The sequence below is a fragment of the Muntiacus reevesi genome, chromosome 1, assembly GCF_963930625.1.
Source record: "Muntiacus reevesi chromosome 1, mMunRee1.1, whole genome shotgun sequence".
In the NCBI taxonomy this organism is placed as follows: Eukaryota; Metazoa; Chordata; class Mammalia; order Artiodactyla; family Cervidae; genus Muntiacus; species Muntiacus reevesi.
The window spans coordinates 116334797-116360533 of NC_089249.1; positions in this window are offsets into that span (position 1 = coordinate 116334797).

Consider the following 25737-nt stretch of genomic DNA (forward strand, 5'->3'; position numbering starts at 1 on the left):
GGAGGGTGTTGTCCAGCAGATGAGGGAGTATGCATGAAGGGAAGACTAAGAAGAGAGAAGGTGGATATTTTATGCTCATGATCACCACTTGGGGCTTGGAAGGCAAGGGCTATGGAAATAATCATGAAAAAGGGGAAGAGTGAAGGGGGCAAAACATTGATTTCACCGATTTGCTTGTGGTTGACCTGATGGAATCATTTTCTCAGCTGTCTTCTTGATCCTGAAATTAAAGGACTTCTGCCCTTCCTATCTGTCATTAAATGGTTTACAAGTAATTCTGTGGTCCTCACAGGCATTTTAATTCCCTTGTGCTGCTGAGGAACCTGAGAGACCGGGGACTGGTGACGAAACCAAGATTAGAACTCACAGTTGTTTGTTCTGAGCCCAGGGCTCTCCAACACACCCTGGGCAGCCTCCTATGTGTTGGGCTGTATCACCCTGCAGGCTACTCTTCTGTCCTCTCACAGCTGTTGCTGCTGCTGCTGCTAAGTCGCTTCAGTCGTGTCTGACTCTGTGCGACCCCATAGACGGCAGCCCACCAGGCTCCCCCGTCCCCGGGATTCTCCAGGCAAGAACACTGGAGTGGGTTGCCATTTCCTTCTCCAATGCATGAAAGTGAAAAGTGAAAGTGAAGTCACTCAGTCGTGTCTGACTCTTGGTGACCCCATGGACTGCAGCCCACCAGGCTCCTCCGTCCATGGGATTTTCCAGGCAAGAGTACTGGAGTGGGGTGCCATTGCCTTCTCTGCCTCTAGCAACAAACCCTTTCATTTTGATCTGCTCTTGTTTCCACCTCTTTCATTTCTACTAGATGATACAAATTATACTCACCACTCCAATCTTCATCTGATATTTGGGTTCTGTTAATTCATTGTTATGTGGAGAATGCTTTCAGTAAAACACAACAAGCTGCAGAAAATATAATTCTCCCTTAATGTATATTTACTAAGTGTATTTATTATTCATCAGGATGTGCATTTTAAAATGTGAGTCTAGATTCCCTCACTTTTAATCCCAAACAAATGCTAAAAGATTTATTTTTATAATAATCCCAGAATGAGAGCTACGTAAGCCTCCTTAAACACAGCTTGCCAAGTGGTGGATGCTAGCTCTGTATCCACACTAGCTGCCTGCTTGTTGCCTCTTAGTGTTTCTGGTGGGGATGTACAGAAGTGTTTGAGACACCAGGGCTGCTGAATGGTTGCAATTTGTTGGCACTGACTCTGGGGAAGGAGAACTGCAAGGGAAAATGTTTAAGTCCCCTTTCTTTGCAAGAAATAGATAGAGTAGGAGAAATAAAGGCAGATGGATGAAGAAAAGGGAATATGTAGTCCAAGAGAGGGAAAAATGCACATAATAAATTTAAAAGACCTCAAGGTGCTATTAACTTGCAAATGTTTGATTAGTATATGAAGAATTAAACATGAATGCATTCAGCTCCCAGAATGCAAAATTTCTACTTTTTCATGTTGCAAGAAAAAGAGACTCTAGGGTGCAAGTACCAGTGTGACGTTTGTACAGTGGAGGATTCTTAGTCGAAGACCAGCTTCTGTGATAATACAACAGTGTGTGATAGTCAGCCCTCTCTAGCCAGTCAGGGATCTATTTGAAGGGCTTTCCCTTATCAGTGATCTTTGTTGCAATTCAAAGTGGCATCTCTTTTACACATTCTCCAAGTTCCTAAGGGCTTCCCAGGTGGTGCAGCAGTAAAAAAAAAATATCCGCCTCCCAATGCAAGAGATGCAAGAGACTGGAATTCAGTCCCTGGGTGGGGGAAGATTCCCCTGGAGTAGGAAATGGTAACCCACTCCATTATTCTTGCCTGGAAAATTCCATGGACAGAGAAGCCTGAAGGACTACAGTCCATAAGGTTGCAAATGCAAAGAGTTGGACATAACTGAGCAGGTGTGCATGAACATGCAAGTTCCTGGAATGTAGAAGTTTTCTGGTTATCAGTTTGAGAATTTTTTATTTGTAAAAACTAGTGAAGAGCTTCATTTTTGCCCAAATGATGTTATTTTTTGAGTAGATTTGTAACACTTATAATACATTAAAGCAGTTAATGTCAAAATGTGAGTGAAAAATAGTTTAGTTTAAAAAATAGTTCAATTTAGGATGTCATTGAACACAAATTTAGAATACTTTCTTCTTTGAGTTTGAGCATTCTTACATCTAAAATGCCAGTATTGCCAGTTTTTTTCAGCTACAGGTATAAGCTGTATGAACAGTATGAATGAAAGTTAATAAGAGAGTGATACTACAGTTTTATCCAGCAATCGTTTTTGTCCTATATTGGATGGAGTGAATGAAACTAAAGCAGGTGCTGAGCCCTATGGTTTTGAATATTCTCTCCTATGAGTGGAGGCAAAGATGGTGGATAAGGAAATTTGTTGCCTAACAGATAGATTCAGAGTCCTATAAACTCCATTTTGTGATGATAAATTCTTCAGGTAAAATTTCAATGGAGAAAAATAATTTGGGGGCAATATTTGTGTTGCATTAAAGCTTTATGGTGTGCAGTAATGGGAGAAAAATTGAACATGGTTTCCACCTGCATTTCAAATTTAATCCCACTGTGTGTATAATAGTACACTCATTGGATAATAATTGAGGTTGAAGAGTCAGATTTATCCGAAGAATCACTTTTACCCATGTAATTTAACAATCTGAAAAAAAATAAACTAATACAGTTTTAAAGAAATAATGGAAAACAGCCACCTCCTGAAATTAAAAGAAAAAAATGACAGCAAATCAAATCAGCTGTTTGTACTGTGGTTACTCTTTGACCCTTGTCTAAAGCATCTCTGTTCAGAGCCACCATTTCTTCTTCTCTGAAAGATTTCCTGTTGACCATGATCTTCCAAGTTAGCTCATCTGACTGACAACAAAACTGTCCTTCCTCTTTACTGTGAGATACTAAGTGATATGACCTCTAAATTCTTGCCATAGACCTTAGCATTTGATAAATGAATTAAATGGAAATAATTGGGTATCTTTTGCTGAACTTGACACCTGTAATAAATGTCACTGGTGTCATACAAAACAAATTATAAATTATTTTGAAAAGAATTGTTTCAACTATAGAGCAGGCAGTGAAAGAGACAAATGGGAAGGATTTGCAAGATGGCATTTCTATAATGACATCATAGGAGCCAAAAGGACTTCAGTTGCAAATCTAGACGTGCCAAGAAGAGCATAAAACAAAAGAGCAGGCCTAGTATTTCTATGATTTTTTTAAACTCTATTTTCTTTGCTTAAAAATATCCTTTCTTAGGTGATTGCAAAAGATAAAAGGAGTGGTGTTGCACAGAGTACAAATCAGCTTTAGAATTAATTTACTTGTGTGAATTTATGTTATCTGTCTATTAAGTTTCGTGAAACCCCAGTGCAAACCAAAACAACAGTCAGGGACAAGATTATTTAGATGTTAAGATCCTTTGTTTCAAAATAGTGCAGATGTGAAAATAACAGTGGTGAGCATGGCATGCTACACCAAACAGGTTTTACATTTTTAGTAAAATATCCAAATGAGCATTGTATCACTGAAATGTTGTCAAAGGTTATGTTTAGTTCATGAGAGAGGCTCAAAACAATGAAGTTTTGCTCTCATACAAATTCTCAAGATGAGAAAAATTTTAAAAAGCAAATTAAGTAGAGAGAAGTAAATGAGACATTATTTCTCCAAAGTTGTTTTATTGCCTGCCAGGAAAATATCTTCAGGAGATGGACTGAAAAGGAAAAGACTTTTGTAGTGAGCATCTGAGCCACAGCAGATTTGTGGGTATTATTGGCTTTTTCAGACATCAAAAGCAAACTGTGTGAAAGATGATGGAGGTGCTCAAACAAGAATGGGGAATGAAAATGAGCAAATAGAAGATCATGCTCAATAAAAACACAAAATGATAATCAGAATAAATGAGACTATCAGTGCACAAGTAGAAGAAAATCAGCTAGGAACATCTGTTCAGGTGAGGCTGAAATTAAGAGAATAATCAGGCTTTGGTCGTGTGCATTTGGAAAAAGTCTATGAAAGATATGATGAGTAGAATCTCATCCTTTGCCCGTGTGGAATGATCATATACTATCTCTGTACTTTCATTAAAATTGAGTTTGTGGTTGTGCATGTTATACCTTCCAAGAAACGTAGGTTTGCATCAAAAATGCAATTCGAAGTGCATTGCAGTTTAAGAAAATTGTAATGGTACAATGAAAATTTTTGAGAGAAATATATAAAGATATAGTAGTTATGAAAAACATTTTTAAGTGAGCCTCCAAATGAATGAAACCTCAATAGTATCAGATCACAAAAATTTTTTGAGAAATGAAATACATAAAATATATAGAATGTTAGAATTAAATACATTGATTTCTGGTTCTGGAAAAAATAGGATGCATGCCCTTCTCCCTATTCCTCCTGTTAAATACGGTTAAGCACTCTTGGAAATTACATATGAAACAAGTGTAAGAAAATTCTGAAAGAAGGACAGAAGGCAGCCCAGTTAACCCTGGGGTCTGAGGAATAACATGGTGAGGAGATCCCTGGATTTTATCTTTGCCACGTATATCCCAAACTGATGCTGGAGAAGCTAGGGACCAAGAAATGCCAACATTACAGACCAGGAGAAGTTCAGTAAAAGTCTGATCTCTTTAGCAAAAGTCCCAGGAAGCATCTACCTAGTAAGAAGGAAAACTTCTAGAAAATAAGGTCCTTGCTCTAGCCAAACACTGTGGGAAAAAACTTGTGGTCTTCCTTTCACCCCTGCCTGCAGAAGCTGAGTGGGGAGCCAGGACTTCCACTCACATGGAGGCAATGAGGCATTTCTCCCACTCCTCTCTAGGATTGTGCCTGAAAGGCTGAGGGAATCTGAGGCTTGCTCCTTCCTCCAGAGGTCGTGAGCCACTGTGCATGAGCTGAAGTGTTAGTGGATGCCATGTGTGGAGCAGTGACAAAGCACCTTGTCTTTTTCCAGCTGGGGTGATGTTAGGAAGGTGTAGTAGGGAGACTGAACTTCATTCCTACCTGGAAGAAATGAGGCAGCCCTCCCTCCCCAAGCTGGGGCTGTGTCAGCAGAAGCCTGCTAAGAAAGACTACTTCTTCCATCCAAAATTCTCAGGACTGAATATCCACAGTGTTCAGAATTCAATAAAAAATCATGTGTCTATCAAAGGCCATGAAAATCTCAGCTGGAATGAGAAAATACAATGAACCGAAGCCAGACAGCCTCAAGGTGGCACGTGCATGCATGTGTGCTAGGTCTCTCAGTTGTGTCCGACCCCTTGTGACCCCATGGACTGTAGCCCACCAGGCTCCTCTGTCCATGGAATTTTCTAGGCAAGAATACTGCAGTGGGTTGGCATGCCCTCCTCCAGGGGATCTTCCCAACTTAGGGATTGAACCTGCATTCCTTATGTCTCCTGAATTGGCAGGCAGGTTCTTTACCACTAGTGCTACCTGGGAAGCCCACCAAAGTGGCATAGATATTGGAATTATCTGACAAGAGTTTTAAAGCAACCCATCATAAAAATGCCTCAATCAGCAACTGTTAACACACTTGAAACAAATAAAATGAAAGTATCAACAAAGAAATAGAAGATATTCAAGAGGGAGGGGACATATATATTCTTATGGCTGATTTGCCTTGTTGTATGGCAGAAACCAGTACAACATTGTGAAGCAATTATCCCTCAATGAAAAATAAATTAAAAAAATAAAAGAGGAAATCCCATAATTCCGCCTGACAGAAGTCACCACCATGACTATTGCAGCCTATGTCTCTGGTTACATACTGCTGCTGCTGCTGCTAAGTCGCTTCAGTCGTGTCCTACTCTCTGCGACCCCATAGTTGGCAGCCCACCAGGCTCCTCTGTCCCTGGGATTCTCCTGACAAGAATACTGGAGTGGGTTGCCATTTCCTTCTCCAGTGCGTGAAAGTGAAGTCGCTCAGTAGTGTCCGACTCTTCAGAACCCCATGGACTGTATCCTAACAGGCTCTTCCGTCCATGGGATTTTACAGGTAAGAGTACTGGTGGGTTGCCATTGCCTTCTCCCTTTGGTTACATATGTCTGTATAATTTGTTGTAATTAGCAAAGCACAATAAATTGAATGAGAGCTAATTACAAAAAAGAAAAAGAAATAGAAGATAAGAACAAGAACCAAATGGAAGCGTTAGAATGGAAAAATAGAGTAACCAAAACTGAAAACTGACTGGATAGGCTCAGTGATGTAATCCACAGAACAGAGGAAAGAATATGAACTTGAAACTAGAGTCATAGCAATTACCCAATTTGAAAAACCGAGAAAATAGATTAAAGAATAATGAACAGAGCTTCAGGGACCTATGGAACTATAACAAAAGATCTGACAGTCATTTAAACCAAATCTCAGAAAGCACAAAGGAGAAGTGTGAGGCTGAAAAAAGTATTCAAAGAAATAATGGCTGAAAGTGAAAGTCGCTTGGTTGTATCTGACTCTTTGTGACACCCATGGACTAGTCCATGGAATTCTTCAGGCCAGAATACTGGAGTGGGTAGCCTCTCCCTTCTCCTGGGGATCTTACCAACCCAGGGAAGATTGAACCCTGACCTCCTGCACTGAAGGTGGATTCTTTACTAGCTGAGCCACAAGGGAAGCCCAATGGTTGGAAAAAACCCTCAAATCAAAATTTTTTATAGTCCTATTATATAGGACGAGGCATTGTGATTGCTCCTACCTGAAGGTTCAGTCTGTCATTTTGGGGGAATATGTAATCTCTCCAAGTCAAATGTAAATAATAGTGTGGTTTTATACTAGAAGCCTTATGTTGTGAAGAACAAGGAAGGAGTAGACAGACAGTGTTAAGAGAGAGATCGCAGTTTCAAACTTTGCCTAACTGTTGTGACTGAGAAGTTTGGCTTAATATGATTGCTGCAGGAAATTCTATGTGAAAAAATAAAAACTAGTACACAAGTCTCTGAAAAAAATCATTTCTAAACTTTCGTAGTAGGTATACAATAAATATTTGGTGAATGAATACATAAAGAAAAGGATATATAGCACACTTAAACCTAAGGATTTAATTTTCTTTTTGACAATACAGTTGTAAAAAACAGACTTGCCTAATGCTGAGTACTTATTAATCTCGTGTCTTATATTTAAGGCTATGTATGAATTTTAAGAAAGTTTTTCCTATCCCAAAGTCGTAGACATCTTTTATATTTTCCTTTAGTTGAGTATTTTCATTGCATACTTGCCCAGTTTCAGAATAAATCTTAACTGGCAACCTTTGAAAACTTCACATAGACCTTTCAGAGCCCCATGCATGGATTACATCTTTTAGTGACCTTTTCAATCAAGGTGGTTTTCTCAAGCCAGTGTGGTGAGTAATAATTGTGACGATGTTAACTTACATTGCAGAGTGCAGTGTTTTCTAAGCCCTGTTCTGAAAAACAGTTATGTGGGGTATTAATAGATGTTACTTGTTGTTTTCGTCTCTAAGTCATGTCTGACTCTTGCGACCCCGTGGACAGTGGCCTGCCAGTCTCCTCTATCCTTGGGATTTCCCAGGCAAGAATACTGGAGTGGCTTGCCATTTCCTTCTCAAGGGGATCTTTCTGACCCAGGGATTGAACCCACGTCTCCTGCATTAGCAGGCAGATTCTTTACTGTTGCACCATCAGGGAAGCCCAGATATTACTTATAATAGTGTGTTAAATAGCAAGATTAAAAAGTCCATCCTGTATATTAATGGAGAAATTCTTACCTTTAATAGAGAAGTTTTAAACGCTCTGACATGCCCCTATTTCAGAATCTCTGAGATACTTTTAAAAAACAGATTTAAAAAAATGTGTTTAACAAAACAGAAACAGATTCAAAAGATGTAGAGAACAAACTAGTGGTTACCCGTGGGGAGAGGGCAGGGGGGAGGGACAAGATAGGGGTATGGGATTAAGAGATGCAAACTATTCTGTATAAAATAGATAAGCAACAACAATATATTATACAGCACAGGGAAAAATATAGCCATTATTTTGTAATCATCTTAAATGGAGTATAATCTATAAAATATTGAATTGCTATGTTGTATACCTGAAGCTAATATAATACTGTAAATAAATTATACTTCAATCAGAAACAAAGATTTATTTTCTTCACCCCAAAGTGCATCCTCACCTTGAGATTGCTGGGTTGTTGGGTGTGTGGGGGTGGAAGAATGAGATTTTGTGTTGATTCTGGTGATGTCCTCCCGATGTCCTCTCCACTGGGCTCCTCAACCGTCTTGAGAATCACAGGTTTAGTGTGTTAATGTGCCAGTGACTCGCCAATGGGAAAATAGTTTCCCAAGCTCCTATGAGCACAGAATCCTACTTTCATGTGTTTTATGTGGAGCTAGGGCTCCTTGATGATAAACATTTGGGAGATTCTAATCTGGATCTCCTTCAACAGTCAAAAGCTCAGATTGAGCTAGGCTATTAGCACAAAATTTGTTATGGAAGAATCAATAGCACTAAAGAGATTGGAAATTGACCTCTTCAGTATTTTCATAGAGTTACAATTCCATGTGTTCTATGGAGAAAAATGATATAAAAGATATAAAGTTTAGTTTAAGTAATATGAAGCTCTAGGTCAACATGAACTCTATAAAAATTCATAGTTCTCTTCTCAATAATTTAAATCTGTTTTTGAAAGTTCATATTTATATAAAAATGGAGAGGAACACTAAAGCTGGCGTAATACTGTCAGCTGTTAGCCATATGGAAAAACTTAAATTGTCATAAAAGCTGGCCAGTTATAAAATGTTTTAGATAGATTTTTTTTTTTAAATGACATTTTAAGCATTTGAGCAATATGCTCAAAAATACATTCATGAACTGCATTAGCAATTGCTTTGACTATAATTTCACATGGTTCTTCCATATGTAATTAAGTGTTCTTTGAACTGACCCTGTGTAACAAATGAAAGACATTTTTGATGAGTATAAAGATGTTAAAAAGGAAAGTTAAAAAAATACATTTCTTAATCTTCATCTGTAGATGTTGATGTGTAGTATTAACTGCATGTATTTCATATTATCTGTATTTATTGAGTGTTTGCTATGTGCAGGACCCTAAATCAAGCCTTGCAATGTAGATGGCATTATATACATAAAGGGACAGGGTAAGAACATTTTGCCTAGGTCTAATTTTAAACCTAGTTTCAAGCTTTTTTTTGTATTGATGTTTTGCTTTTAAATTAATATCATCAAAATTATCTAACCTCAAAATCAATGTTTTCTCATTGTATAAAATTTGGAAACTATTGAAAAAATGATAACAAAATATTAAAAATGCTTATCCCCTGTAGTCCACCACCAAGAAATAACCACCATGAATATTTTGAAGTTTTTTCTTCAAAATATTCTTTGTGTGCCTAGTCGCTCAGTAGTGTCCGACTCTTTGCGACCGCATGGACTGAAGCCTGCTAGGCTCCTCTGTCCTTGGGGATTCTTCAGGTAAGACTATTGAAGTGGGTTGTCATGCCTCCAAGGGATCTTCCCAACCCGGGGATCGAACCCAGCTCTCCTGCATTGCTGGTGGATTCTTGACCATTTGAACCACAAGGGAAGCCCTTTCCATTCTCTAAGAATATGCCTATTAACTTTATTTTAAAAGAGATCATACTATTTTCTGACTTTTTAAGTTAACAAAATTTCTAGAGCTGTTTTTTGTGTTATTGGATACTTTGACAGCCTTTAATAGTTGCATATTATTCCATTCTACAGGTATTCCATAACTTTATTGACTGCTCCATTACTTTTGGTTTTTTATTTTATGTGATTTTTATTGATGTATTAGTTGATTTACAGTATTACTATCAAGTGTACAACATAGTAATTCAGTATCTTTATAGATTGTAGTCCATTAAAAGTTATTACAAAATAATGGCTATAATTCCCTGTGCTGTGTAATATATCCTTGTTGCATATCAAATTTATGGATAGTAGTTTGTTTCTCTTAATCCTATGCCCCTATCCTGCCTCTTCTCCCTCTCCACACTGGTAACCGCTAGTTTGTTCTCTAAATCTGTGAGTCTGTTTTTCAATATATATTTTGTTTTAATCTTCTAGCTTTCTCATATAAGTGATATCATACAGTATTTGTCTTTATCTGACTTATTTCACTAAACATAATATTCTCTAGGTCTACCTACATGCTGAAATGGCAGAATTTTATTATTTTTATAGTGAGCAATATTCCATTGCATATACAGATATATGTTTGTGTGTGTGCTAAGTTGCTTCAGTCATGTCTGGCTCCTCTGTCCATGGGATTCTCCAGGCAGGAATACTGGAGTGGGTTGCCATGCCCTCCTCCAGGGGATCTTCCCGACCCAGGGATCAATGGAACCTGTGTCTCATGTCTCCTGCATTGGCAAGTGGGTTCTTTGCCAACAGCGCCACCTGGGACGCCTATGTATATATACCACATCTTCTTTACCCATTTGTTGATGAACACTTGAGTTGCTTCCATATCTTTCATATCTTGGATTGCTTATTATAAATAGTACTGCTCTGAATATTGGAGTGTATGTATCTTTTCAAATTAGTGTTTTCATTTTTTTCTGAATTTATACCCAGGAGTAGAATTGCTGGATTATATGGCAGTTCTTATTTTAGGTTTTTGAGAAACTTTCATACTGTTTTCCCTAGTGACTGCACCAATTTACATTCTTAGCAACAGTGTATAAGTGTTCCCTTTTCTCCACATCTCACCATCATTTGTTATTTGTAGACTCTTTGATGATAGCCATTCTGCCAGGTGTGAGCTGATATCCCATTGCTGTCTTGATTTGCATTTCTCTACTAATTTAGTGATGCTGAACATCTTTTCATGTGCTTGTTAGCCATATGTATGTCTTTTTTGGGAAAATGTCTGTTTAGGTCTTCTACTCATTTTTTAATTTTTATTTTTGATATTGAGTTATATGAGCTGTCTCTGTATTTAGGATATTAACCCTTATTGATAATTATATCATTTGCAAGTATTTTCTCCCATTCAATTCAGTTTGTCTTTTCATTTTGTCAGTGGTCATCTTTGCTATGCAAAAGTTTTTATATTTAATTAGGTCCCATTTATTTATTTTGCTTTCAGAGACAGATCCAAAAAGATATTGCTATGACTTATGTCAGAGTGTTCTGTCTATGTTCTCTTCTAGGAGTTTTATGCCTTCAGGTCTTATGTTTAGGTCTTTAATAAATTTTGAGTATATTTTTGTATGTGGTGTGAGAAAATGCTCTAATCTCATTGTTTTACATGTGGTTGTACAGTTTTCCAGGTATCACTTGTTTTAGAGAATATCTTTTCCCCATGGTATATTCTTGCCTTCTTTGTCATAAATTAATTGACTAAGTGTGTGGGTTTATTTCTAGGCTCTCTATTCTGTTCCATTGATATGCTTTTGTGTCAGTACCATACTGTTTTGATTACTGTGGTTTTGTAGTGTAGTCCAAAGTCAGGAAGGGTGATAATTCTAGCTTTGTTCTTAAGATTGTTTTGGCAATTTATTTTTTTTGTAGTCCATATGAATTTTAGGAATATTTTCCTCATTCTATGAAGAAGGTCATGGATATTTTGACATAGGAATTGCATTACATCTGCAGATTACAACTCTGTTTTTTAGATGAATAAATTATTTCAACTTTTCATTCTTATAAATAACCCTTTTATCTTTGTCATAAACATTTGTGCCTATCTATGATCATTGTCTTCAGACAAACTTGTAAAAATAGTTTCTGAATGTAAAGCTTATAATGTATATTATACATTGTCATCCAAAAAAGTATTAGTTTACATCTGCATAAACTGTGGATGATAGTAAAAATGTAGAAAAATGAAAGAAGAGCTAACAAAGGATATTAAATTTTTTTAAACTCATAGTTGTTCTGTGGTACCTCTCTATGCATTCAAATTTCAGGTGTTTACATGAAGCGTTTTAGATGCAGTTATAAATCATCAATTTCATTAATTTATTAATTTCACTAACAAGTTATTTATTTAGTGCATATGCAATGACCCCATGATATGTGCCAGACTCCATCTTAGGTGTTGGGCATGAAGTGGTGAATGAGACAAAGGTTCTGCCTTATGGGTAGTACGTTCTAACAGGCTTTGCTACTTTTGAGGAAGAATCATCACTGGTAATAGAAGACAGTGGATATTTTATATTTTGGTAAATCCTTGCCACATAAATTACTGGTTTTGCTTTAGTTAGTGTCTTGCTGGGTTTCCCTCAAAGCTCAGTCAGTAAAGAATCTGTCTGCAATGCAGGAGACCCAGGCTCGGTTCTTGGGCAGGACGATCCCCTGGAGAAGGAAATGGCAACCCACTCCAGTGTTCTTGCCTGGAGAATCCCATGGACAGAGGAGGCTGGCAGGCTACAGTCAATGGAGTTGCAAGGGTCAGATACAATTTAGTGACTAAAGAGAGAGAGAGAGTCTTGCTAAGCAGAGAGAGTCATAGCCAACATCAAAGATATATGAATGCATAAAACTAGTGTGATAATTAGATTTGCTTTGAGCTTATTATTATGAAATGACAACTCATATCAGAAACAAATTTCATATATGTTTGGTGGCTTCATAACATGACACTCAGTGTTACTGCTTGTCTAGTTCATTAAGAATGCAAGTTTAGTTAAAAGTATATGAAATTAAAAGGAAACTTTTGGCTCTGGCAAAAAGACAGCTTTGGGGAATGAAAAGGAAATACACTTAGTGTCTTAGGAAAAAAGAAAGGATTCATGAACTTTATGATCCCCTACTGCTCCCCTCAGAAAGTCTATTAGTGGGTCAAACCATTTATTATGAATAGCACCCTGGGCATGAGAAGGTATCAGGGTATAAGAATGCCATGGTGTTAGGCTCATGTTGTCTGTCTTACAGCAATATTTCAAATTCTGCTTTTGAAATATCTTTGTGACTGAAATCACAAAGCCAAATGGGACAGTGATAGGGTGAATATGTTTCATTTTGTCCTAGTAAGGAAAAAAGAAATGATCAAAGACCTCTCTTATAATTTTCTTGTCATTTTCAAGAAATTACTCACCTTTTTTAAAGAATGAGAATTAGTTTATTTTAAACAAAGATATCTAACTTAAGAAAATGCCCTGATGTATCTACTACCATAAAATGTAAAACATGTTTCGCACTGTTTCCCTGCTTTCCTGTACATGTTTGATAAATGCTAGATGGTAAAGTGCTGTATTAACTTGGGACTGTGTTTTCTATCCCAATGATTTGGCTTCACTCACCAAACATACTGTACACCAGATTTTACAAACCACAGGAAAACTGGCACAAATTTTGAGTATTTTGCTTTATAAAATGAGACACTCTATTTACTAAAGTTTAAAAAATGTTTTTTTGATATTGTTTCAATAAATCTCTGGCCTTGAAACAAATGCAAATATAATGTTTAAGCTTGAAGCATTTGCTATAAGGAAAATTTGATATGCTTTTCAAATAATCAGGGAGAATATGGAGTTAGAATTCAATTAAAGCCCAGTATGACTTTAAAATTTCCAATGCAAAAACTGTAGTGGTCGTGTTTGGATTTAGAAAACATTCTTGAAGTGTTTGGTTTATAGATAGCAGTCATGAAAAGATAAGATAAAATTCTGGTGTTACATTTATGTTTTGAAGACATATCTAATCTATAGTGGCATGAGAAATGTAGGAGAGGTACATGTTGCTGAAAATCACTGTAGCATTACACTTAAACACTTAGAAACCAAGGCAGTTAATATAATTTATATATACATAAATGAAATTATATCCATACTAGAAACTTTTTGGATAGAAACCCTTTTACCCAGTATTTTAATCAAGTATGTTATCATCTCTGCTCCATTCGATGCATGCAGCATACAAATTTGCTGATATGTGTTTCACTTAATGGATGTAATATGTGTAATGTGCTATTAATGTCTATTAAAAATATATATAATAGAGGGAAGGCATTTTAATCAGAAACAGTTGCTATTTCTTGAAATCAGAAAGATTAGGATAGCAGTGAGGTAGGTTTGTTCTACTTTTTAAAGTGACAGTGTTCTTTGCTCTGAATTAAAAGTTACTAACACACTCATATTCTTATTTTGCATAAATTTGCATGACAAATTTCCAAAGATCTAATTTGCGGTAAAAGAATGCAATCTTTTATGACTATATGCATGCCCTGATATTTAGAGAAAGCACACTTAAAAGATTTTAAAAAATTAATTTGATTGCCTTTCAGGTGAAGGAGCAAGGGAATAAAGATAGGAAAAGAATAGGTGAGAGCAGGAGTAAGAGCAGCAGAATCATTTATCTGTATGTGTGTGTTTGTGTGTAACAGCTTTATTGAGGTATAATTCACATATCTTAAAATTCACCCCTTTAAAAGGGTACAGTTTAATGGCTTTTAGTTTGTTCACAGACTTATGTGACCATCACACTACCCAATTTTAGAGCATTTTTATCACCATACACATTTGCAGTCACTCCATTGCTTCTTCCTCCCAAATTCTAGCAACTATTAATCTATTTTCTGTCTCTATTAATGTTAACATATTTTCAGGACAATATCCAATTTTTTTTTTCACTTCATCACAATTGGATCTAAATTGTTTATGGGTTGTGTTTAGTGATTGCATCAATCTTGTATGTATTTTAGAAATTCAGTTTTGAGAAGAATCCCAATTTCCTGATGTTTTGGAATTAAAATAATTTCAAATAAGCATATCAAATCATTAATAATTATGCTGAAAGAGTTAACTGTATTATTTCTTTATTTAATTAAATAGGATGGTGTTCAATTCAAGTAGTTGGTTTTGCTATTTCTACTCCTGGTTTCACCTGAATCTAGGAAATGACATTACAGAGAAAAAAAAGAAAAGCCCAAATTTTCAAATTTTCCATGGTGTAGATTAAAATGTTAATGGAAATTTGTAGCTGTGATTTTGTCAAGCAATCACAAATTAGCATCCCTGGCCTCCCTCCAAGGGCCCAACTCCCCATCCCTGTAACCATGCTAAAGTTCTGGAGGAGAGGATGATTAGGTTCTCAGGATTTTACTGTCTATGTGACTCTGACTTTACTTTCATTCTTTAAGCATATTTTCATGAGAATTAAACAATCTTTTATAAATTCTATTGCTCTGAATCTCCTCAGCATTTATTTCTATTTATACCTGTGACCAACTCAAAGAGAAAGACGTTGCTTCTCTATTCTTAGTTGTATGTATTCTTAAAAACTGCATTTATATTTTAAAAACCTTTTATTGTAAAGTAAAATGCAAGTATAGGAAATCACACCAAAATATAAAACTAGTAAACTGTTTTAAGGTAAAAACCATTGCAATCACCATCTGGGACCAAAAAAAAAAATTGAACTTTTCAGCCATCCCAGTACCTCATCACAGTCTTTTCCTCCTTTCAAAAGTAACTAATATTCTGATTGCTGTAGCTGTCACTTCTCTGAACTTCTTTATGACTTCATCACTTCCCTAGACACTCTAGTTTAGTCCTACATGTTAGAAATGTGAAATTCTTTTAAGTATCTTTTAATCTACAAGTAACATTTTTATAATTTGTCATTCTTTTATTTACAACATATGTATCAGCAAACCTAGTATCTGACTTGTAAAATTGTCCACATTCTGGATTTTCCTGACTATATACTCAAGAAGCAGTTCTGTATGTACCCCCCCCACACCTTTTTTAAAAAAATTACTTGTTTATTTTTAATTGGAGGATAATTGCTCTACAATGTTGTGTTGGTTTCTGCTGTTCCAATCTTATAACTTACAATCTACCCTCTTCCTCTTGAGGCTCCCTCCCCATTCCCATCCTTTCTTCTGTATTTCCTGTAAGTTGGCTGCTGGATCCAGAGGCAGCATGTGATTTAGGTTTGATCCTTTGGCAATATTATAGGTACTAGTATGGTTTTTTCATCAGGAAGCACATGATATCCAGTTTTTGCTCTTTTTATAGTTGTTTTTTACTGCCACTGATGCTCAATACCTAGAAGCATTAATTCCTTGAGGGTTGTAAAATGGTGATGTTCTAATTCTACCAAGTTGTTTTTATTTACTAGTGGTAATAATTTTATAAGGAGATACTTCCTCTCACCTATTATTTTCAATAGTCTATTATTAGTACAAATCACATAGGTAGACAGGATTAAATCTTGGTATTTTCTTTTTATTTGTTCAGTTTTCAAGATAATGAATTTATGCCTTGTCATTCTCAGAAGATAATCAAAATTTTCTGTTCATAGATACTATAAACTCACAAATTTAAGCATAATTAATGGATTTCAATCCATTGCAATCTTATCCTTGTGTGCATGCTAATTCGCTTCAGTAGTGTCTGGCTCATTGAGACCCTATGGATTATAGCTCGCCAGGCTCCTCTGTCCTTGGGATTCTCCAGGCAAGAATCCTGGAGTAGGTTGCCATGCCCTTCTGGAAATCTTTTCCTTATCAAAGCTCAGATTTTCCTTTCTTTAGGCCATTGGATTCTCCTTTCAACTTGTCTTCTAAGTTTATATATATGTATATATATGTATACTCACTTACACATATATATGTATGTATATGTTTGTATCTATCTGTTGATAAATATCTTTATATCTTTCTCTCTCCATATCTCACCCTTGTAGTCTTTGATAATTTTATTATCTGGTATATGAAGATGTTCTGGGCCAACCTTATACATTTACTGTTCCTGACCTGAAATTAGCCATTAATCTAAACAATCATGGTTCCTCTACTAGGGAAATGGTACGTTGTGGATAGTATGGGCTTTAATGGTGTTCACTGATTCTGGGTTAGTCATTTTTCTAGACCTTTTGAGTAGACAGATCTAGGAAATGTGTGTGCATGCGTCCTTAAATTTTAAATATCTCTTGAACTAAGTATTTTTACTTACACTCTTTGCTTATTTCTGTTTCTTCTGCACTGAGAATCTGATTCTTTAGGACATAGGAAATTGTCAAGTTAGACTATTCCATAATTACTAAAATATGCCTAATGTTGATTTTTCTAAGTTGATATGCTCAAATATGAGTGCTTGTTCAATATATAGTTTCAAATTTTTTTTAATTTTAGAAAATTTTTGAGTTACAGTTTTTAAAATTTGTTCTATTTTTTTTGTTTTGGTTTTATTCTTTGGGGACTTAAATGTATACTTAATCTTCTTTGACTATCCTTTATATTTTTCACTCACTCTTGCATCCTTTTAATGTTTATAAATTAAAAGTGTTTCTCTTTTTAAAGTGATCCTTTTTAAAAAATCTAAAGCCTTGCATATATCATTTAGTCACAAAAATCTCAGCTTTGGGGGTGGATTGGGCACTTGGATAGGAATATTTTACTACATATACAGTTCACTAATTTGACACCCTGGAGTGTGAAGGCAAGTGGGCCTTAGTAAACATTACTATGAACAAATTTGGTGAAGGTAATGGAATTCCAGCTGAGCTATTTGAAATTCTAAAAGATGATGCTGTGAAAGTACTGCAATCATTATGTCAGAAAATTTGGAAAACTCAGCAGTGGCCATAGGACTGGAAAAGGTCTGTTTTCGTTCTAATCCCAAAGAAAGGCAATGCCAAAGAATGTTCATACTACTGTACAATTGTACTCATCTTACATGCTAGCAAAGTAACACTCAAAATTCTCCAAGCTAAGCTTCAGCATATGAGGACTGAGAACTTCCAGATGTACAAGCTGGTTTTATAAAAGGCAGAGGAACCAGAGATCAAATTGCCGACATACACTAGATCATAGAAAAAGCAAGGGAATACCAAAGAAAAATCTGTTTCATTGACTACTCTAAAGCCTTTGCCTGTATAGATCATAATAAACTGTGGAATATTCTTAAAGATATGGGAATTCCAGACCACATTATCTTCCTCCTGAGAAATCTGTATGCAGGACAAGAAGTTAACAGTTAGAACTGGACATGGAACAACAAACTGGTTCCAAATTGGGAAAGGAGTATGTCAAGGTGTATACTGTCACCCTGCTTATTTAACTTATATGCAGAGTATATCATATGAAATGTTGGGCTGGATGACGCACAAGCTGGAATCAAAATTACTGGGAGAAATATCAACAACCTCAGATATGGAGATGACACCACCCTTATGGCAGAAAGCAAAGAGGAACTAAAGAGCCTCTTAATGAAGGTGAAAGAGAAGAGTGAGAAAGCTGGCTTAAAACTCAGCATTAAAAAGACATCACATTAAAAAGTCCCATCACTTCAGGGCAAATAGATGGGGAAAAGATGGAAACAGTGTCAGATTTCATGTTCTTGGGCTACAAAATAGATGTTGACTGCAACCATGAAATAAAAGACGCTTGCTCCTTTGAAGAATAGCTATGACCAACCTAGATAGTATATTAAAAAGCAGAGACATCACTTTGCCAACAAAAGTCTGTCTAGTCAAAGCTATGGTTTTTCCAATAGTCATGTGTGGATGGGAGAGTTGGACCAGAAAGAGGACTGAGCACTGAAGAGTTGATGCTTTTGAACTGTGGTACTGGAGAAGACTTGAGAGTCCCTTGGACTGAAAGGACTTCAAACCAGTCAATCCTAAAAGAAATCAATCCTGAGTATTCATTGGAAGGACTGACGCTGAAGCTGAAGCTCCAGTACTTTGTCCACCTGATGTGAAGAGCTGACTCACCGGAAAAGACTCTGCTGCGGGAAAGATTGAGGGCAAGAGAAGAGGGCAACAGAGAATAGATGATTGGATGGCACCACTGACTCAATGTACATGAGTTTGAGCAAACTCAGGGAGATAGTGAAGGACAGGGAAACCTGATGTGCTGCAGTTCATGGGGTCGCAAAGTGTTGGACACAACTTCGTGACTGAACAGCAAAAAATTTGACAAATATTTACAGAGAACCCAAAATTCCAGGCAATGTGCTAAATCAGTTGTAAACATGACAGACTGAAAATACACTCTTTCTAAGGAAGGAGACAGACATTGACCAAATAATTAGTGTAATGATTTTTTTTTTTAGCTAAACATGTCCCATGAGAATTTATAATAAAGGGATGGATTCCTTTTATGTTGCTGCTATAAAAACTAAATACAAACATCATGGCTTAAAACAACACAGCTTTATTGCCTACAGTTCTGGAAGTCAAAAGTCTAACATGGGTCTCACTGGGCTATCATTAGTGTGTTTAGATGCTCTAGCAAAGGATCTATTTCCTTGCTTATTTCAGTTTCTAGAGACTACCTGCATCCTTTTGCTTGTGGATCCCTTTCTATATCTTCCACGCTTGCAGTGGTGGATTGAGTCCTTCTTCACATTTACTCTGATCACCTCTTTGATCCTTTTTCCATATTAAGAATGGTGTATTAAAGTAGACCCATCTGAATAATCTAGGTTACTTTTCCTATCTTAAAGTCAGCTGATTAGCAACATTAGTTCTATCTGCAATCTTAATTCTCCATTTACCATGTAATATAACAAATTCAGCAATTTCTAGGGATTAGGACATCATTGAAGGGCCGTTATTCAGCCTATAACGTGATCTTAATCTACCTAGAGAAAGAGTGTCTGAGTAAGTTTTCATTTTTATATTGATTACATTTACGTTGAAGCCTGAGGAACAGATGTAAATATGCCAGGTAAAAAGAAGAAAAAACAGGAATATAGGTGAGGATGCAGGACAGCAAGTTGAAGACTATTGCAATAGTTCAGATGGTCAATAAGCCTGACTTAGGCAAAAGGTGACAGTAAAATTAGAGAGAAATAAATATATTCAAGATAGTAATGGTCCATTTTCAAGCCCTGAAATGTGACCTTATTATCTTCAGTTAGTTGTGTTTTTGTTTTGTTGTCACAGCATTCAATTTTCTGTCTTTATTTCCTAAGAATGCCTATAAAATATTTTTGTTTTATAGATTCTGAGAACTGACCCTGGAAGAATCAAGCAGGATCTTCTCCAACAGAGTTATTGTAGACATTTTTAGATGTAGGTAAGGTACAAATTTTGAAAAATCAAATTTTGCTTAAGGTATTTATCTGTGCGAACACAGTTTAACTTCTGATGCTAAAGGATTTAGGAAGGTTTGACTCTGTGAGTTGAATTCTCCACCTAGTAGTTTGGTTTTCTTTGGTCAATCTGTAATGATGTCTGTATGAAGCATTTATATGGCTCCATCTTTATGAAGGCCCAGTTGTTAGCTTATTTGCCAGTTGGTACATCTTGAGTCTAAAACTGTTTAAAAAATGAACACCTGGGACTTACAGAGTGAGATAGTTTTTTAATCCATTGGTATTTTTTAAAGTATTTATTTATTTGACTGTACCAGGTCTTAGTTACAGCACACGGGATCTTTGATGTTCTTTTTGGCATGCAGGATCTTTGTGGCATGTGGTTTCTAGTTCCCTGACTAGTGATTGAACCTGGGCACCCTGCGTGGGAACATGGTCTTAGTCCCTGGACCACCAGAGAGTCCTTCCATTGGTATTTTGATTGGATATTTCTTAGCACATTAATTTCTGTATATTTTATTATATTCAAAGCACTGGGGGGTATCATCATTGACTTTCTTCCATATCTTGGCCTGTGTGAAACATTGGTAGGGCCTTTTGCACTTAGTGTTTATTTATATGAGTTGATTTATTTAAAGAACAGAGATACACAAGATAACTTTTGTTGAAAGTGCAGTAGGGCAAAGGGAATGGGGAGCCTGAGGAAGACTGCACACTGTTCTCTTAGGAGAAAGGAGTAGCTCATTCTTCTAGAGAGGATCTTATTAGCTCTGAAGGTAGAGGTAGTGCTCTTTGGGGGCCCATACTGTAGAATAATGGAGGGATACATTCTGTTCATTTCTACGAAAACCTAGAGAGGCTTCAGTGTAGTTGGGAACACAGCCTAACTTCAACACTTTGGCACTGGTAGTTTTGGGTACTCTGGGGACGGCATCCAAGGCAGGGGACCTTTGTTTTTAAAAGGGATGGTACTGGTAGTAATGCGGGTGAAAAATTGCCTTCAAGTGAATTTCTGAGCAATAGAAATCTAGAAGTAGGGGGTGGGTGGGGGAAAGAAGAGACACACGGTAAATACAGGACATTGTCATTTCTGAGAACTTGTGAGAAAACTCCCAGCCCTCCGTACATAGCTTGAGGGAAGTGACTGGAGGGTGAGTTCCAGCATTATACAAAGGTAACTGAAATTTGGGTTGTTTCTCTTTGGGTAACCTCGTTGCTTTCAGCATTTTGGAGAGGATTGGGAAGATTTTGGATTATAACTCCTACAACAATTCAGAACGAAGTATCTACTATTCTACTGAATGAGTCATGGCTGGAGACAGCTTTGGAGAACAATTTGCACTGTTAGTTTGACGGCTAACACAGCTAAGATAACTTTCATATTTGAGGAGCTGTGTTCTTAAATTCAGAAGTTGTTGGCACAGTCACAGCTTGAGACCTCAGTTGTTTCGGAAAGCAGAAGGGTAGCAATTCTGATCCTCGAAGGAATCTAGATGTAACATGTTATCAAAATAATAGTGCCATGCTCAGGTTGTATTTTGAAGCTGAACTAGCCATACCAAACTAAACTAAGATCGATAGTCTAGAAGGTAATAGGAACTGTTTATATATTATCCTTTTAATTTATACACAACTTCAGAATAGGTGCTCTCATTTTTAAAAATGACTATACTATTTAAGAAGAATAACTTTATTTATAATTACAAATAATTTTTTCCTGTTATGAGAGCTTTTAAAATCTGTTCTCTTGGCAAGTTTCAAATATATAATTCAGTATTATTAATTACTGCTGTCATGCTGTACTTACAACCCCATGATTTATTTATTTTATAGCTAAAAGTTCATACCTTGTTTTTATTTCTTCATCTATTTTTGCTCATCCTCAACCCCATGCCTTTGGGAACCATCAGTGTATTCTTTGGATATATAAGCTTTTTTTTAAAAATCCCAAATGTATGTGAGATTATACAGTATTTGTCTTTCTTTATCTGATTGATTCCACTTAGCATAATGCCCTCACGTTCCATCCATGTTGTCACAAATGACAAGCTGTCATTGTTTTTTATGGCTGAATAGTATTTCATTGTATGTATATACATACCACATCTTCTTTATCCATTCATTCATCCATCAATGAACACTTACGTTGTTTCCATATCTTGGCTATTGTAAATAATGCTGCAATGAACATCAGGGGGTGCATATATCTTTTCAAATCAGTGTTTCTGTTTTCTTTGGATAAATACCCAGAATTAGAGTTGCTGAATCATATAGTACTTTTATTTTTAATTTTTGAGGAATTTTCACACTGATTTCCATGGCGGATGCACCAGTTTACATTCATATGAACATTATACAAGGGTTCCCTTTTCTCCACATCCTTGACAACACTTGTTTTTGGTAATAGCCATTCTAACAGGTGTGAGGTGTTACCGCATTGTGGTTTTGATTACGGATGTTGAGCATCTTTTCATATATTTGTGTGTCATCTATATTTCTTAGAAAAATGTCTAGTTAGATCCTCTGGCCATTTTTAAAATTAGATATTTTATGTTATTGAATTGTATTCATATGGATTCTTTACATATTTAGGATATATCTCCTTATCAGATACATGATTTGTAAATATTTTCTCCCATTCAGTAGGTTGACTTTTCTTTTTATTGATAATTTTCATTTGCCGTGCAGAATTTTTCTGTTTAATGTAGTCTCACTTGTATATTTTTGCTTTTGTTGCCTTTGCTTTTGGAATCAGATTAAAAAAATCATTGCCAAGACTGATGTCGAGGAATTTACTGCCATGGTTTCTTCTTGGAGTTTTGTGGTTTTAGTTCAGGTCTTAGATTCAAGTCTTTAATCCATTTTGAGTTAATTTTTGTGTATGGTGTGAGATAATAGTCTATTTTCCTTCTTTTGCATGTGGTTGTTCAGTTTTCCTGACATTATTTATTAAAGAGTCCTTTAATAGGAAAGAGGAAAGAGTCCTTTCCTCATTGTATATTCTTGACTCCTTTGTCATAAATTAAATGACCATATGCATGTGGTTTATTTCTGGGCTTTCTATTCTGTTACATTGATCTCTGTGTTTGTTTTTATGTCCATTCTATGCTTTTTGATTGCTGTTGTTAGATGTGGAAACTTAAGCTCAGGAATATTCCAAAAGCTTGCTAAATGCTCCATAATTATTAAGAAGGAATTCAGACAGGTCTCTGATTTCCTCCACGACTCCCTGTTGCTTATCTTTAAGGTAGTCCCAATAGTGACAGAACAGTGAAGAAAAGAAGCTGCTAATATGAGCATCTAAAATTAAATAGCAATCCTTACATGTTTGGCAACATGACGTTTATTTTCTCTTAGTTTCAGTTATGTTCAGTTAAGTTTTCACATTAGTATGTAAGTTTTGTAATCTACTTTCCCTTGTCTGGTTCCAATATTATGTGATATTATGTATTGTGGGCTTCCCTGGTGGCTTGGTGATAGAGAATGATCCTGCCAATGCAGGAGAAGGAGGAGATGCAGGTTCAATCCCTGGGTTGGGAAGATCCCCTGGAGGAGGAAATGGCAACCCACTCCAATATTCTTGCCTGGAGAATCCCATGGACAGAGGAATCTGGCAAGCTGCAGTCTATAGGGTTGCAAAGAGTCGGACACGACTGAGCATGCACACATTGTATGAACTGTATTAAAAAACAAATAGAACTTAAAAATCTCTCTCTCTCTCTCTTGTCTTTGTCAGAGTTATTTCTTCTCCTTGGTGGAGTTGCTATCTTCATTTCACATTGAAACAAACACTTTTAGCCAAATTGTTGGTAATGGTTTGGAAGTAGTGGTTTCTTTGACCTTTGAATGCATCCATGAGATTACACACTTTTTAATAGAACAGCTACTGAAGTTTTGGACCTTGTTTGTTATAGCAACTAATGTTATACTAATTTATATGCCTCTCATTTAATAATGCATTTGACTTTGGTTCTTTTAAGTATAAAAAACAGATGCCTACCAAGGTTGCCTGAAGAAGAGGAAGACTTTTTCTTGTGTGAATTTGCATTGTAAAGGGAAGCCCAGGGATCTCTTCTGTGACATCTGTGCTCCACTGAGCGACTGTGCTGTTCCTGTTGGACCAGTGGCTTGCCTCATCTTGTCAGCCAGTCAGTCAGTCAGTTCAGTCCCTCAGTCGTGACCGACTCATTGCGACTCCATGAACCGCAGCATGCCAGGCCTCCCTGTCCATCACCAACTCCCAGAGTTTACCCAAACTCACGTCCATTGAGTCAGTGATGCCATCCAGTCATCTCATCCTCTGTCATCCCCTTCTCCTCCTGCCCTCAATCTTTCACTGCATCAGGGTCTTTTCAAATGAGTCAGCTCTTTGCATCAGGTGGCCAAAATACTGGAGTTTCAGCTTTAACATCAGTCCTTCCAATGAACACCCAGGACTGACTCTTTTAGGATGGACTGGTTGGATCTCCTTGCAGTCCAAGGGACTCTCAAGTCTTCTCCAGAAGAAGTGAAACTCTCGCGGTTTGCAGACGACATGATCCTCTACATAGAAAACCCTAAAGATTCTACCAGAAAATTACTAGAGCTAATCAACGAATATAGTAAAGTTGCAGGATACAAAATTAACACACAGAAATCCCTTGCATTCCTATACACTAACAATGAGAAAACAGAAAGAGAAATTAAGGAAACAATACCACTCACCATTGCAACATAAAGAGTAAAATACTTAGGAGTATATCTACCTAAAGAAACAAAAGACCTATACATAGAAAACTATAAAACACTGATGAAAGACATCAAAGAGGACACAAACAGATGGAGAAATATACCGTTCATGGATTGGAAGAATCAATATTGTCAAAATGGCTATTCTACCCAAAGCAATCTATAGATTCAATGCAATCCCTATCAAGCTACCAATGGTATTTTTCACAGAACTAGAACAAATAATTTCACAATTTGTATGGAAATTCAAAAAACCTCGAATAGCCAAAGTAATCTTGAGAAAGAAGAATGGAATTGGAGGAATCAACCTGCCTGATTTCAGACTCTACTACAAAGCCACAGTCATCAAGACAGTATTGTACTGGTACAAAGACAGAAATATAGATCAATGGAACAAAATAGAAAGCCCAGAGATAAATCCACGAACCTATGGACACCTTATCTTCGACAAAGGAGGCAAGGATATACAATGGAAAAAAAGACAACCTCTTTAACAAGTGGTGCTGGGAAAACTGGTCAACCACTTGTAAAAGAATGAAACTAGAACACTTTCTTACACCATACACAAAAATAAACTCAAAATGGATTAAAGATCTAAATGTAAGACCAGAAACTATAAAACTCCTAGAGGAGAACACAGGCAAAACACTCTCCAACATAAATCACAGCAAAATCTTCTACGACCCACCTCCCAGAATATTGGAAATAAAAGCAAAAATAAACAAATGGGACCTAATGAAACTTAAAAGCTTTTGCACAACAAAGGAAACTATAAGCAAGGTGAAAAGACAGCCCTCAGATTGGGAGAAAAATAATAGCGAACAAAGTAACAGACAAAGGATTAATCTCAAAAATATACAAGCAACTCCTGAAGCTCAATTCCAGAAAAATAAATGACCCAATCAAAAAATGGGTCAAAGAACTAAACAGACATTTCTCCAAAGAAGACATACAGATGGCTAACAAACACATGAAAAGATGCTCAACATCACTCAT